The sequence below is a fragment of the Nomascus leucogenys genome, chromosome 3 (assembly GCF_006542625.1).
Source record: "Nomascus leucogenys isolate Asia chromosome 3, Asia_NLE_v1, whole genome shotgun sequence".
NCBI lineage: Eukaryota > Metazoa > Chordata > Mammalia > Primates > Hylobatidae > Nomascus > Nomascus leucogenys.
In genome coordinates, this window is record NC_044383.1 from 97,823,102 (window position 1) to 97,840,517 (window position 17,416).

At 38.7% G+C, this 17,416-nt stretch overlaps 1 protein-coding gene across 6 annotated transcripts in view; it reads right to left on the bottom strand.

The window, feature by feature from the left end:
- Nucleotides 1–17,416, bottom strand: part of REV3L (REV3 like, DNA directed polymerase zeta catalytic subunit) — a 194,940-nt gene that overhangs the window by 119,884 nt on the left and 57,640 nt on the right. The gene's annotated exons all lie outside the window — the stretch shown is intronic.

The following is a 17,416-nucleotide window of genomic DNA, read 5'->3' on the forward strand; positions in this document are numbered from 1 at the left end:
GTAGAGAACAAGGGGAGACAAAAGGCCAACATGCACACTTCTCAGAAAACCAGTGTATCAGTCAAGGTGCAGAAGGGGTAAATGGTGCTGACTTGCCAACAGACAATCCAGCACAGCCATAATAAAGAAAGTAATATGAGTGAGAACCCACAAAAGAAATGCCACAGAAACGATAATCTGTCCATGACAAGGTTAAGTAACAACAATGGCAACAAAAAGCAGATGCACCATTGCTCTCATGAATCTGGCAGGGCTGTATGGAAGTGGTTACTGTCCTCAGAGCATTGTCCCTAGTTCCCCTTGGGTATGTGCCATTTGTCTAATCCAAACAGAGAGGAGAACGGCAGTGATGGAAGAACACATCCATTTTTCTCATGCTGTCACCCACTCTCACTGTGCTGCTCCTGCCAACACAAGCCTCAGGCTTCTTCCCCTCCCCTTATCCCTCCTCACTCTGCTTCACTGGGCCTTTTCTTTTGGTAGGAACGTAAATATTTGTTTGATCAGTATTTCCCATTTACGATTTAGAATGATTTATATAAAATATACAGAAAGTAGTTCTACATTGTGTTGATATCTTAATGTTTGCATTTCTTATAAAGAATAACATTAGCTTCTCTTATTTTTAAGGTACACTTATGACAGAAAAATAAATCTGGAACAGTTATTACATAAAGCATAGCAAAATTAGAAAGATCAGTCACATAATGAAACAAGATCTGATTCTCCGAACTGTAATACTCTGAACTACCAACTGTCATGCTTTTGAAAAATTACAAATTGTGTTGCTGTTATACCAATTTCAGTTTCCAGTTTGGCTATTTCATTTCTAAATACAACATGCTATTAATTCCTAAATTTTATAGTTTTTCAATTCTTCAAATAGAGAACATTCAAACTATATTAATGAGTCTTAGGAAAATAGATTTAATCAATTTACTGATGACTTACTTGAATGCTTTTTAAATATCTCATGAATAAATGTTATAACCATTACTCTTCTGGACAAAAACCACAATTTGACTAAGAGTAACTGGTATGCTAAACTACAGGCTGAGGGAGGTGGGAAGACAGTGAAGTATTTCCTCTTAAGTTGACAAATGCAAGACCAGTGATTACAGAATTACTAGTGCAATGCCATATTTTACAAGCAATACTGTAAATTCCTAAGACATTTGTTTTATAGTCAATATATCTTAACGGAATTTTGGGTAAATTTTACAAGAAACAATTACAAAATTGGATTGTACTAATAGTTTCTTTATGGGCAGAGTGTTCACAAAGTGTCTGAAAAATAATTTTATATCCACTTTTCACATCTCCTGTGAAGTAGGGGCCAGAAGAATTACCTTTCTATTTATAGGCTTCAGAATTACAACAAATTTTGGGATGTACAATTTAGGAAAAAGGAAGAAATGATTTACTCAGCAGGTAATAGGGTAAGTGCTTTACCTATGTATTTCTAATTAGGAAAATCTTGCAGTATGGATGGAGGTTAACATTCCCAAAGTCACATAACTATTAAGCAATAGAATTCAGATCAACAAAACCTAAAACCAATGCTCTTTCCATTTAACCATGCTGGTTCAATGTTTTTAAAAAGTCAATGTTGGCTTCCTTAATTCCTCAGTTTTTATTTTTTATTATAATTGCCTGCTTCCTTATCTAACTTTCCCATTTGATGGCAAACTCTTAGGCAGGTGATATTGTGTTCAAATGAACGCTATGTCCCCAGAACTCAACAAAAAACACATCGTATGTGCTTAACAAACATTTATTAAATGAATTAAAGAACCCACAACAAAACAGAATAACTGCTTAAGGACAAAGGAATGATGTGAAAGCCTTTGAATATCTGAAGAAACACATCCACGAAAAAAGGGGACTCTGATACAATTAATATAACTACCATCAAGGTTACAGGAGGACATGGGTGTGTGGGGTTGAGAAGGGTCCCCAGTATATTGCACTTTCCTACCCTGAATGACCTGAAGTGCCATCCAAATCTGTAGTCACTCTATCAATACAGAAGTACCTCTCTCTCCAGTGCTCCTGCAGCTAGAGATGGCTCAGTGCCTTACTCATCACCCTTCCTCAAGAACAACCTCCTGAAGAACAACCACAACACAAGGAATTCTTGGCATAGCACTAACAGCTCTAATATAGAAGAATGATATGAGAAAATAAAAGAAACAGGATAAAATAAGAAACTCAAAAGTTAAATAAGGAAAGAGAAATGTGTAAAAATGAACACAAGAGTCAACTGCTTTTTGGAAATAGTATGTCTTTTATTACCATAAAATTTGTAGTTCTGTAATAGCATTGCTTTATCTTGACAAGATACAGACCACTTCTATTTATTTCCCTCCAGTAGCTCTACCTCACACAAATGTGTGGAGATGTGGAGATACAGAGCTGTAAAGTCCTTAGAGATAAATTAGTCTACTACAACTCTCGTTAGTTAGGATTAGGTTAAATTGTGAGAAAATGCCCCCAAATCAGTGGATTTAGCATTAAAATTAGAGGCTTCTCTCCTAAAAGAAGTCCAGAAGTAGGTAGCTGGTACTAGAAACCCCGCTTTTTTCAACATCTAGTTAGTGGTCTAGTTAAGAACTTGTGACTTCAGTCCAGGCGCTTTTCCACTATACTTCTAGAAGTTCCACATACAAGATGCTTTCAAGAATGTTTTTATAAAATTAGTGAAAGTTATGGTATTTTGAAACCTTCTACTAAATGATTTTGGATTCTTAAAGGATTCAGGGTATTAGGTATTTCTAGGTAACATATAGATTTAAGGAAAGAAAATATCCCTACCCCTTCAACTCTATTAAGGTAAACTGATACATAAAAATTGTACATATATATGATATACAACATGACACTTTGATATGTGTACACCATGAAATGATTAAATCGAGCTAACATATCCATCACTTCACATACTTATTATTTTGTGGTAAGAACATATAAAATCTAATCTCTTAGCAATTTTGAAGTACATAATACATTACTAACTATAGTCACCATGCAGTACAACTGATGTCCAGAACTTATTCGTCATGTCTAACAAACTTCATACTCTTTAAACAACAACTCCCCTTCCCCTCCTCTGAAGGTTCCCTCTTACTATCATGGCAAACTGAAGCTAGACAAGTCCAAGAGAAATAAGATCGTCTGTGGGAGAACAAGCCCATGTACACAGGTTTCAATAATTTCAGAGTTTGAATTTTCCAATTTGATTGATGTTCCCTAATTCAGAAGCTGCAAAAGTTATTTTAAAAAGCGCCACCAAAACTTGACACCATGGCAAAACTCTGTGGAGCTGGCTATTTCCCATTGTGTGTAAGTACATAACAAAAGGCAGATGCCACTTCAACAAGGAGTATGTGGGTGCTCTGAATTTCATCTTTCACGGAACCCAGAATTATACTAAACATTAAGTCTTCGGCTGGGCATGGTGGCTCACGCCTGTAATCCCAGCACTTTGGGGGCTGAGGCAGGTGGATCACGAGGTCAGGAGATCAAGACCATCCTGGCTAACACGTGAAACCCCTCTCCACTAAAAACACAAAAAATTAGCCGGGTGCCTGTAGTCCCAGCTACCCGGGAGGCTGAGGCAGGAGAATGGCGTGAACCCGGGAGGCGGAGGTTGCAGTGAGCCAAGATCGCGCCAATGCACTCCAGCCTGGGAGACAGTGTGAGACTCCATCTCAAAAAAACAAAAACAAAACAGAACATTAAGTCCTCTATATCCCAACATTTCTTAATGTCATTTTTCAACATTTTATTCTGCAATTTAGGTGTCTTGATTTGGTCTCTAAATTGCCCATCTAAAATCTTGTTAGCCTATTTGTAGCAAAATTACTTGGGGTATTTTTGTAGATCCAGTTTCGATAAACACAAAGACTAAATGTACCATTCCTCTAATTTGGGGGACTGAAAACTTTTTCTGGAAGGTGACAGTAAATATTTTAGGCTTTATGGGACATGCTGTATCTGACACAATTACATAACTCTGCTGTTGTAGCCTGGAAGCAGCTGTAAGCAATACTTAACTGAATGGGCATGACTGTGTTACAATAAAACTTCATTTACAAAAACAGGCAACATGAGGGATTTGGCCCACGGATAGTAGTTTGCCAATCTCTGCTCTAATTAATTATACTTCTTTCTCCATCATCATCTGGAATAGAAAAGTTTTTTTTTTAAAACTGATGGGTAATCACAAAATCAAAATAGTGATAGCCTAAGAGTATCTTAGGAGAATAAGAAATACTCATTGTGTAATTTGCATATCCCATCTCCCAAATCTCAAATTCAATCTAAACAAGGTTTTAAACAAACCTCAACAGAGCTATAAAACAGAAAAACTTGGTATGTGAGCAAGAACATTTACGTTTACAAAAATTTTCATATTTTCTTCTTCCTGGAACATCTCAAGTTTTATATCACTATCATTAACTCAATCTGTTTCCTTCCAGTCTTTCTTTGCCTCTGTCTTTCTAAATTTTACTCCATCTTTCTTTTCTCATCTCCACAAAACCACAAAACGAACTAAACAAAACTCAGTCACAGAAAGTGTTAAATTATCTATTCTCATGGAAAAAGAAAAGTTGTAAGGATGTACTCTTAGCCTTGGAAATTAGATTTTCAGAATTTATCTTATGGAAAAACTTAAAAATGTACACAAAGATTCAGATACTAAGGTGAGGTGAGTATGACTAACAATAGTGAAAAAAATGAAGATAATCTAAATTTTCAAAAATAGGGAAATAAGTAAAATTATGTTACATCTGTATAATAGCTCTGTGGCTCTGTAGCAAATCCTGCTTCCTGACTGATTTTGTAAATAAAGTTTTATTAGAATACACCACAGCCATTTAGAATGGTCTATGGCTGCTTCTGCTATAGACAGAGTTGAGCAGTTGCAACAGACACCCTGCAACCCTCAAAACCTAAAATATGTGCTTTCTGGTTCTTTACAGAAAAAGTTTGCTAACCTCAGCAACAGAAGATGTTTAAGTGTATTTCCTAGTATAAGAAAATGTTTATGATGTCTTTATAGTCAGATGAAAATCAGTTATAAAATAACATAGTACATGAGACCAGGTGATGGGTGATTCTTTTATATATATATATATATTTCCCCCCACTAAATATATAACTTGTGTAAACAAAAGGCAGGAAGAAAGAATTTACCTACTTTTAAATGACCTAGAAACTTAAAAGGCAAAAGCAAGCATAATATATAAGTTTCCTTTCATTTTCTCCTTTTATTTGTAAATAATACTTTGGAGTTTCACATTTATGCCATTTTATTTCTTCAAATAAAATATACAGAACTTTATCTAGAATCACCGGCTTTAAATGATTAATCCCACATTACTAAGAGAAACTATATCCCTGAAATACCAGATGTTTCAAAAGTCTATTTTATTCATACATTTGTCTAATGTATCTTTGTATATACAGTGCAGGGTATAGTTGGTTCCTTTATTCATAAATGTAGTCATAATTTCTCTACTCAAGTAATTTGTGGAGACCCAATGTTCGGTGCTAAACCACAGGCTGCTTATAACACAGCCACTAACATCATGACTATAAAGCCACTAACTTTATAGTCTACTTGGAGAAAACGATGAATAAATAGGCAATTACGGTATGGTATGACAGGTGCTCAGTTAGTACAAAATCCTATGGCTATATCCACAAGTATCTAACTCAGACTTGTGAGAATCTAGGAAGGCTTACCAGAGGAAGTGACATTTGAGCTGATATCTGAACTATGAATCAGATTTAGCCAAGCAAATGAGGAAGAATGTTTTCAGTATGTACAGAAACCTGACAGCAACAGAAACATGGCATCTGGGAATAGGAAAAGTGTAGGTGGGATGAAACAAGGAGTGCAATGGCGAGAAAGAAAAAGAGTATGAGAGAGAGAGAAACCGTGTGCGTGTGTGAGAGAGAGTCTGTGTTTTTGTGTGTGTGCGCACATGCATGTACTAATAACCTGTACAGATTCGCATTTTATAAAGTTCCCTGTGGACACATTGTGGGGACACTGGCAACAGAACTACAGAAAGGAAAATCTGTTTAGGAGGCTGCTGGAGGAATTCAGTCGAGATGTCAGTAGAGGTGGAGAAAAGGTCAAGGATTTAGGAAGTAGAATCAAGAGGCTATGGTAACTGGAATTTGAGAGTAGGATAAGGCAGAAGGAATCAAAGATGACTCTTACATTTTTGGCTTAGGCAACTGGATGGATGATAATGTCACTCAAAGAAAACTGTAAAAGAGGGGCGGGTTGACTTCTGTTTTGCATTTATAGAATTTTACATGTCTATAGAATTTCCAAAGGGATATTTAAATGAAACACATGTAGATATGGAGCTTAAGAAGGACATCTGGGCTACAGAAGAAGATAGATTTGCCAGTATGAGCAACAATTGGGTAAGATTTCTCAGGGAGAATATCCAATACCCAATACAAGAGAAGGGACCTAGGCAAGAATCCTGAGGAATACTGATATTTAAGAGAGGCACTGAGTATTTTGATTTATGTGAGATGTGAGAGACAGAGCCCTGAAAGGGCTACCAGGCAAGAAAGGGAGGCTAATAGTGAAAATCTGATAATATAAGCATATTAGCCATGGAACCAGTGTTCCAAGGATCCAGTGGGAATATAAGAGACAGGCAAGTAACGAGAGGCTGGATCAGAGATTGGCGGCAGGATGTAGATAAAAGTAGAGAGGACTGAAAAGAGGCATTTACAAAATTGCTGAGTAAGGACCTTTCAATATCTGTTCCTCCATAAAAGCAACAAGAACACTGGCAAAAACTGTCAAAACCAACTTTTTCAGAACTCTGGAAATTAAAGGTTTGCAACAATCCAAGGCGTATTTATTCAAGAACACCAGATGAATGCTAAAACAGCAAGCTTTGTGGCATTTTAACTTGTTCTAATCTGATCTCTCCCTCTGCAGCTTCAAAACAGTCTTGAAAATCAAAGCCTCGCATCCATAGCAGCTGTAAAAACCAGCAGCCAGGCAGCCACTGGAGGAGCCGGAACCCATTTGGAGCTCCTCCAAAGCCCTACCCTCAGAAAACTGCCACTATTGGACTTGTCTGGCAGCTTGCTGAACAACACTCCATTCCTAGCACTTGCCTTTATTTGATTTGACTAAGGGCTCACACTATGTGAAGAGCCCTATATGCGGCAGGGTCTTTGTGGAAAACAATCAACAGCAATTATTTAATTGCTGTAGCTGCCTGGAGAAATTTTACCAGTTGGGTCTAACAAGAGGCTGACCAATAAATTCAAAAGTACAAACAGGAATGAAATGTCCACCGGGAGCTTGGAAAAGCTTTGATACAGTTAAGGGAATTTAGAAGGCCATAAGCATGTGTAGGACTATGTACATGCCCAGGAAAGACCTAAGAAGACTAATATTTTGCCTCTGGTTGATCTTGAGGCTCTGCCCCAACATACTCACAGAGCCCCTCAGCAAAAGCTGAGAAAAGAGGCATTTAAAGAAATCTCTGGTCAACCATTAACTGACCACTATGCTAGCTGAGCAGAGACTTCAAATAGAGACTGCTGAGCGCGGTGGCTCACGCCTGTAATCCCAGCACTTTGGGAGGCCGAGGCGGGCAGATTACCAGGTCAGGAGATCGAGACCATCCTGGCGAACACGGTGAAACCCTGTCTCTACTCAAAATACAAAAAAATATTAGCCGGTTGTGGTGGCAGGCACCTGTAGTCCCAGCTACTCAGGAGGCTGAGGCAGGAGAATGGCATGAACCCAGAGGGTGGAGCTTGCAGTGAGCGGAGATTGTGCCACTGCACTCCAGCCTGGGCGACAGAGTGAGACTCCATCTCAAAAAAGAAAAAAGAATAGAGACTACACAAAATTAGCCCATGAAAATCACTAAAGAAATAAACTGCAGCAACAACAAAAATAAACCGGGGGGGTAGGGAGGAATCTAACTTGAGAACTGCTACATAATTTAAAATGTCTGGTTTTCAACAAAAATAAAATTATAAAACACATAAACAGGCAAATATGGTGCCATACACACACACACACACACACACACACACACACACACACACATAAAAGCAGACAACAGAAACTGTTCATGAAGAAGCCAAGGTGTTGGACTTACTGGACAAAGATTTTAAGCCAGCTATTTCAAAAAACTAAAGGAAACATGTCAAGAGAGTTAAAGGAGAGTATGAGACCAACATCTTACCAAATAGAGAATATCAATGAAGAGAGAGAAATGATAAAAAAGAACCAAATAGAAATTCCGGGGTTGAAAAGTTCAATAACTAAAATGAAAAATTTACAAGGGGGGGGTATGATACTATGATATAAGAAGAAATATATATTTGGTCTTTGTCCCTCTTCCTGGTACACAGCTCCTAAAACGTTTGGACTCTTTTAAGTGTTAAGTGTTTACATGTGTACCAATGAGATGACTGGTAGCTGGGAGCTCCTGGATAGCCTCAGGTAGGGCAGAAGTGCAGAGAGCCTAGAACTCCATTTGTGGCTGATGTCTGAAGTGAGCAGTACTATCGGACAGAACCCTTACCCTGTAGGGTATGCATTAGTAGTAGTTAGTGTCAGAATTGAATTGTATTGTAGAACGCCCACAGTTCATGTCAGAAAACTAAGAATTTGTTACTGTAAAACTGATGCACAGGATGTCTTTTTCAAATTGGGTGGCCTCTAAGAAGGCTTTCAACTGAGTCTAGTAGAAAATTTGATGGATTAAAATCTTACTTTCTCCTTATAAACTATTTTCTTTCTCCTTATAAACAATGAAGATATGTATAATGTCCTCACATCTCCCCTTTATGTAAGAGAACTAGGGGAATCAATTAACCCATTTATGCTAGAGGTTGCAATTTTCTGTGTGTGAAAAATCAGACTTTGGTGATGACCTTGAGCAGTAGAATATAAATAACTCCCACAAGCTTAGCCGCCCAATAATGGAACACTAGGCATAAATGGGTTAAGGGCCAACTTCCAAACTAAACAACAGTAATTTGATGATTAATATGATTCTTTTATGATTAATATGTCATAAATCTGATGAAATGTTGTATCCAAAGTTCATAAGCAATTTAATCTGCAATTATTGTTACAGAAAGTAAATCAACAATTCCCTTGATTTTCAATGACTATGAAACTATATGGGTACTGCTCAAAGGCACACATCATGGTATAACTATTTCTAAAAAGCTCAGTCTTAAAAAACAAAGCTTCTAATAGTAGTTTCAAGCACAAATCTCCAAGAAAATGTGTACCTTTCAGACTAAATGTCATAAAAATAACTAGTGTTATTAACCTTAGTGAAAAATAAAATTCTGGCTTGTAAAACAAATACTTTTTAGTCTCGGATAATTTAGCCAGAATGGTCACACACATTAATTTTTGTGGTTTTTTAATTGAGAGGTAAATAAACCAAAGTCTCAAAAAAAATTCTGATTATGACATGAAAATTCATCTCAGACAATTTAAAGCAATATTAAAAGTTAATCAAGATAAACTTACTGTCTGGTCAAATTTGTACATAAAAACCTAAATGCTCCTTCAAATGCAAATAAATATTATTGGTAATTAACATTATATGCAAGTCTAGTCAATTATTCAACTATATTTTATGGTAGCTGAATACTAAAGGACCTTAAGCTTTTACCTGTCTAAAAGAAAGTTGAAAAGACAACGCACAGAATGAAAAAAAAAAATTGTGAATCGTATATTTGATAAGGGACTTGTATTAGAACAAACAACTCTTACAACTCAATAATAAAAAGACAATAAAATTTTAAAATGGACAGAGACTTCTGGTTGTAAAACGGTGGTATAGAAGTAAGCTGGCTTCACTCACTGCCACAGGAAACCAAAACCACAAATACAGTGCTGACACGATCATAAGCAATATCCCAGAACTCAAATATGAGGAGACAGTTCCCAAGGCCACAAAGAAGTGAAAAAGCTCTGAGCAAAAGAAAGCAAATTAGACTTTCAAAATCACAGTGCCCCTCCCCTCAATCTGTCCAGCACCAAGCATGCAGAAAACTTTCCCAACTCAGAGTTGCTACACTGGAAAAAGTATAACTGAGGTGGACAACTGGATTCTCCACCATCTTGGGTTCGTTGGCAAGAGACCTGTCCCTGTCCTAATAACTGGGAGCAGTGGAAATACCTAACGGAGAAATATCCCTGAAAACCGCCAGATATAAAGAGGTCAGAGGTGGGACTACCATCCCTAGTCCTGGAAACTCTGCTATGTAACTCAGCCAAAAGAGATGCCAAGTTGGAGTGGCTGTTCAGCAGCACCACACTGTTAAGAGGTTCATTTCACAGGTTCATTGGACATAAACCTCTACCCAGCCTTCACACACTACCAGGATATCCCCATTGGGACCTCCCTCATTCAGGATGGGCAGCATTCTGATTGTTTACTAGAATGTAGGCAAACCTGGGCTTAAGGTACTACCTAGTGCTGAAAAGGAGGCAGCAACCTAGCAGATTTAAGAAAAAAAAAAAAAAAAAAGAAAGAAAATTAACAGGTAAATTTCAAAGAATCTCTAAGCAAGCATATTTGATAAAAACCAAAACAAGCCAGACAGAGAAGACTAGAATAAGTAACTAATCCTTGAATGCAAAGACATAGATGTATATCCACAACAAACAACAGAAAACAGGGAACCATGACCTCAAACAGACAAAGCAAGGAAGCAGTGACTGATCCTAAGAAGACAGTGACATGAGCTTTCTGATCAAGAATTCAAAATACCAGGTATAAGGAAATTCAATAACTTACAAGACAATGCAGAAAAGTAATTAAGAAATTTATTAGAGAAATTTAGCAAGGAAATCAAAATAATACAAAAAAAATCAAACAAATCGAAACTGAGAAATACATTTGGTGAACAGAAAAATTCATTAGATACTCTCAACAGCATGATGGAAACTCAATAACCTACAGGACAACACAGAAAAGTAATACAGAAATTTATTAGAGAAATTTAACAAGGAGAGTGAAATAATACAAAGAAAACAAACAGAAATCAAAACTGAGAAATACATTTGGTGAACTGAAAAATTCATTAAAGTCTCTCAATAGCAGGATATATGAAACGAAAAAAGTCAGTGAGCTCAAAGACAGGCTATTTGAAAATACATGAGGAGAAAAAAGAAAAAAAAACAATGAAAAGTAATGAGTCCCAGCCCCAGCGACACAGAAGACGGGTGATCTCTGCATTTCTGCTTGAGGTACTGGTTTCATCTCACTAGGGAGTGCCTAACAGTGGGTGCAGGACAGTTGGTGAAGCACACTGTGCGCGAGCCGAAGCAGGGCGAGGCATTGCCTCACTCGGGAAGCGCAAGGGGTCAGGGAGTTCCCTTTCCTAGTCAAAGAAAGGGGAAGCAGACAGCACCTGGAATATCGGGTCAGTCCCATCCTAATACTGCGCTTTTCCAACGGGCCTGGAAAACGGCACACTAGGAGATTGTGTCCCGCACCTGGCTCGGAGGGTCCTATGCCCACGGAGTCTCGCTAATTGCTAGCACAGCAGTCTGAGATCAAGCTGCGAGGCGGCAGCGAGGCTGGGGGAGGGGCGCCCGCCATTGCCCAGGCTTGCTTAGGTAAACAAAGCAGCCAGGAAGCTCTAACTGGGTGGAGCCCACCACAGCTCAAGGAGGCCTGCCTGCCTCTCTAGGCTCCACCTCTGGGGGCAGGGCACAGACAAACAAAAACTCTGCAAGAACTTCCACAGACTTAAATGTCCCTGTCTGACTGACAGCTTTGAAGAGAGTAGTGGTTCTCCCAGCACGCAGCTGGAGATCTGAGAACGGTCAGACTGCCTCCTAAAGTGGGTCCCTCACCCCTGAGCAGCCTAACTGGGAGGCACCCCCCAAGTAGGGACAGACTGACACCTCATTCAACCCGGTACTTCTCTGAGACAAAACTTTCAGAGGAACTATCAGACAGCTGAATTTGTGGTCTCACGAAAATCCGCTGTTCTGCAGCCACCGCTGCTGACACCCAGCCAAACAGGGTCTGGAGTGCACCTCTAGTAAACTCCAACAGACCTGCAGCTGAGGGTCCTGTCTGGCAGAAGGAAAACTAACAAACAGAAAGGACATACACACCAAAAACCCATCTGTACATCACCATCATCAAAGGCAAAAAGTAGATAAAACCACAAAGATGGGGAAAAAACAGACCAAAAAAACTGGAAACTCTAAAAAACAGAGCACCTCTCCTCCTCCAAAGGAACGCAGTTCCTCACCAGCAACGGAACAAAGCTGGATGGAGGATGACTTTGATGAGTTGAGAGAAGAAGGCTTCAGACGATCAAACTACTCTGAGCTACGAGAGGAAATTCAAAACAACAGCAAAGAAGTTAAAAACTTTGAAAAAAAATTAGAAGAATGGATAACTAGAATAACCAATGGAGAGAAGGGCTTCAAGGAGCTGATGGAGCTGAAAGCCAAGTTTCGAGAACTACGCGAAGATTGCAGAAGCCTCAGTAGCAGATGCAATCAACTGGAAGAAAGGGTATCGCTGATGGAAGATGAAATGAATGAAATGAAGAGAGAAGGGAAGTTTAGAGAAAAAAGGATAAAAAGAAATGAACAAAGCCTCCAAGATATTTGGGACTATGTGAAAAGACCAAACCTACGTCTGATTGGTGTACCTGAAAATGATGGGGAGAATGGAACCAAGTTGGAAAACACTCTGCAAGATATTATCCAGGAGAACTTCCCCAATCTAGCAAGGCAGGCCAGCATTCAGATTCAGGAAATACAGAGAACGCCACAAAGATACTCCTCGAGAAGGGCAACTCCAAGACACATTATTGTCAGATTCACCAAAGTGGAAATGAAAGAAAAAATGATAAGGGCAGCCAGAGAGAAAGGTCGGGTTACCCACAAAGGGAAGCCCATCAGACTAACAGCTGATCTCTCAGCAGAAACTCTACAAGCCAGAAGAGATTGGGGGCCGATATTCAACATTCTTAAAGAAAAGAATTTTCAACCCAGAATCTCCTATCCCGCCAAACTAAGCTTCATAAGTGAAGGAGAAATAAAACACTTTACAGACAAGCAAACGCTGAGTGATTTTGTCACCACCAGGCCTGCCCTAAAAGAGCTCCTGAAGGAAGCACTAAACATGGAAAGGAACAACCGGTACCAGCCACTGCAAAAACATGCCAAATTGTAAAGACCATCGAGACTAGGAAGAAACTATAGCAACTAACGAGCAAAATAACCAACTAACATCATAATGACAGGATCAGATTCACACATAACAATATTAATGTTAAATGTAAATGGGCTAAATGCTCCAATCAAAAGACACAGACTGGCAAACTGGATAAGGAGTCAGGACCCATCAGTGTGCTGTATTCAGGAAACCCATCTCACGTGCAGAGACACACATAGACTCAAAATAAAGGGATGGAGGAAGATCTATCAAGCAACTGGAAAACAAAAAAAGGCAGGGGTTGCAATCCTAGTCTCTGATAAAATAGTCTTTAATCCAACAAAGATCAAAAGAGACAAAGAAGGCCATTACATAACGGTAAAGGCATCAATTCAACAAGAAGAGCTAACTATCCTAAATATATATGCACCCAACACAGGAGCACCCAGATTCATAAAGAAAGTCCTGAGTGACCTACAAAGGGACTTAAACTCCCACACAATAATAATGGGAGACTTTAACACCCCACTGTCAGCATTAGACAGATCAACGAGACAGAAAGTTAACAAGGATATCCAGGAATTGAACTCAGCTCTACATAAAGTGGACCTAATAGACATCTACAGAACTCTCCACCCCAAGTCAACAGAATATACATTTTTTTCAGCACCACACCACACCTATTCCAAAATTGACCACATAGTTCGAAGTAAAGCTCTCCTCAGCAAATGTAAAAGAACAGAAATTATAACAAACTGTCTCTCAGACCACAGTGCAATCAAACTAGAACTCAGGATTAAGAAACTCACTCAAAACCGCTCTACTACATGGAAACTGAACAACCTGCTCCTGAATGACTATTGGGTACATAATGAAATGAAGGCAGAAATAAAGATGTTCTTTGAAACCAACGAGAACAAAGACACAACATACCAGAATCTCTGGGACACATTCAAAGCAGTGTGTAGAGGGAAATTTATAGCACTAAATGCCCACAAGAGAAAGCAGGAAAGATCCAAAATTGACTCCCTAACATCACAATTAAAAGAACTAGAAAAGCAAGAGCAAACACATTCAAAAGCTAGCACAAGGCTAGAAATAACTAAAATCAGAGCAGAACTGAAGGAAATAGAGACACAAAAAACCCTTCAAAAAATTAATGAATCCAGGAGCTGGTTTTTTGAAAAGATCAACAAAATTGATGGACCACTAGCAAGACTAATAAAGAAGAAAAGAGAGAAGAATCAAATAGATGCAATAAAAAACGAAAAAGGGGATATCACCACCGATCCCACAGAAATACAATCTACCATCAGAGAATTCTACAAACACCTCTATGCAAATAAACTAGAAAATCTAGAAGAAATGGATAAATTCCTCGACAAATACACCCTCCCAAGACTAAACCAGGAAGAAGTTGAATCTCTGAATAGACCAATAACAGGTTCTGAAATTGTCGCAATAATCAATAGCTTACCAACCAAAAAGAGTCCAGAACCTGATGGATTCACAGCTGAATTCTACCAGAGGTACAAGGAGGAACTGCTACCATTCCTTCTGAAACTATTCCAATTGATAGAAAAAGAGGGAATCCTCCCTAACACATTTTATGAAGCCAGCATCGTCCTGATACCAAAACCTGGCAGAGACATAACCAAAAAAGAGAATTTCAGACCAATATCCTTGATGAACATTGATGCAAAAATCCTCAATAAAATACTGGCAAACCGAATCCAGCAGCACATCAAAAAGCTTATACACCATGATCAAGTGGGCTTCATCCCTGGGATGCAAGGCTGGTTCAACATACGCAAATCAATAAATGTAATCCAGCATATAAACAGAACCAAAGACAAAAACCACATGATTATCTCAATAGATGCAGAAAAGGCCTTTGACAAAATTCAACAACGCTTCATGCTAAAAACTCTCAATAAATTAGGTATTGATGGGACGTATCTCAAAATAATAAGAGCTATCTACGACAAACCCACAGCCAATATCATACTGAATGGGAAAAAACTGGAAGCATTCCCTCTGAAAACTGGCACAAGACAGGGATGCCCTCTCTCACCGCTCCTGTTCAACATAGTGCTAGAAGTTCTGGCCAGAGCAATCAGGCAGGAGAAGGAAATAAAAGGTATTCAATTAGGAAAAGAGGAAGTCAAATTGTCCCTGTTTGCAGATGACATGATTGTATATCTAGAAAACCCCATTGTCTCAGCCCAAAATCTCCTTAAGCTGATTAGCAACTTCAGCGAAGTCTCAGGATACAAAATTAATGTACAAAAATCACAAGCATTCTTGTACACCAATAACAGACAAACAGAGAGCCAAATCATGAGTGAACTCCCATTCACAATTGCTTCAAAGAGAATAAAATACCTAGGAATCCAACTTACAAGGGATGTGAAGGACCTCTTCAAGGAGAACTACAAACCACTGCTCAATGAAATAAAAGAGGATACAAACAAATGGAAGAACATTCCATGCTCATGGGTTGGAAGAATCAATATCGTGAAAATGGCCATACTGCCCAAGGTAATTTATAGATTCAATGCCATCCCCATCAAGCTACCAATGACTTTCTTCACAGAATTGGAAAAAACTACTTTAAAGTTCATATGGAACCAAAAAAGAGCCCGCATCGCCAAGTCAATCCTAAGCCAAAAGAACAAAGCTGGAGGCATCACGCTACCTGACTTTAAACTATACTACAAGGCTACAGTAACCAAAACAGCATGGTACTGGTACCACAACAGAGACATAGATCAATGGAACAGAACAGAGCCCTCAGAAATGATGCCGCATAGCTACAACTATCTGATCTTTGACAAACCTGACAAAAACAAGAAATGGGGAAAGGATTCCCTATTTAATAAATGGTGCTGGGAAAACTGGCTAGCCATATGTAGAAAGCTGCAACTGGATCCCTTCCTTACACCTTATACAAAAATTAATTCAAGATGGATTAAAGACTTATATGTTAGACCTAAAACCATTAAAATCCTACAAGAAAACCTAGGCAATACCATTCAGGACATAGGCGTGGGCAAGGACTTCATGTCTAAAACACCAAAAGCAATGGCAACAAAAGCCAAAATCGACAAATGGGATCTCATTAAACTAAAGAGCTTCTGCACAGCAAAAGAAACTATCATCAGAATGAACAGGCAACCTACAGAATGGGAGAAAATTTTTGCAACCTACTCATCTGACAAAGGGCTAATATCCAGAATCTACCATGAACTCAAACAAATTTACAAGAAAAAAACAAACAACCCCATCAAAAAGTGGGCAGAGGACATGAACAGACACTTCTCAAAAGAAGACATTTATGCAGCCAGAAAACACATGAAGAAATGCTCATCATCACTGGCCATCAGAGAAATGCAAATCAAAACCACAGTGAGATACCATCTCACACCAGTTAGAATGGCCATCATTAAAAAATCAGGAAACAACAGGTGCTGGAGAGGATGTGGAGAAATAGGAACACTTTTACACTGTTGGTGGGACTGTAAACTAGTTCAACCATTGTGGAAGTCAGTGTGGCGATTCCTCAGGGATCTAGAACTAGAAATACCATTTGACCCAGCCATCCCATTACTGCGTATATACCCAAAGGACTATAAATCATGCTGCTATAAAGACACATGCACACGTATGTTTATTGCGGCACTATTCACAATAGCAAAGAGTTGGAACCAACCCAAATGTCCAGCAACGATAGACTGGATTAAGAAAATGTGGCACATATACACCATGGAATACTATGCAGCCATAAAAAATGATGAGTTCGTGTCCTTTGTAGGGACATGGATGAAACTGGAAAACATCATTCTCAGTAAACTATCGCAAGGACAAAAAACCAAACACCGCATGTTCTCTCTCATAGGTGGGAATTGAACAATGAGAACTCATGGACACAGGAAGGGGAACATCACACTCCGGGGACTGTTGTGGGGTGGGGGGAGGGACAGCATTAGGAGATACACCTAATGCTAAATGACGAGTTAATGGGTGCAGGAAATCAACATGGCACATGGATACATATGTAACAAACCTGCACATTGTGCACATGTACCCTAAAACCCTAAAGTATAATAAAAAAAAAAAAAAGTAATGAAGGCTGCCTTTAAGATATAGAAAATTACCTCTAAAGACAAAATCTAAGAAATTTATTGGTATTTAAG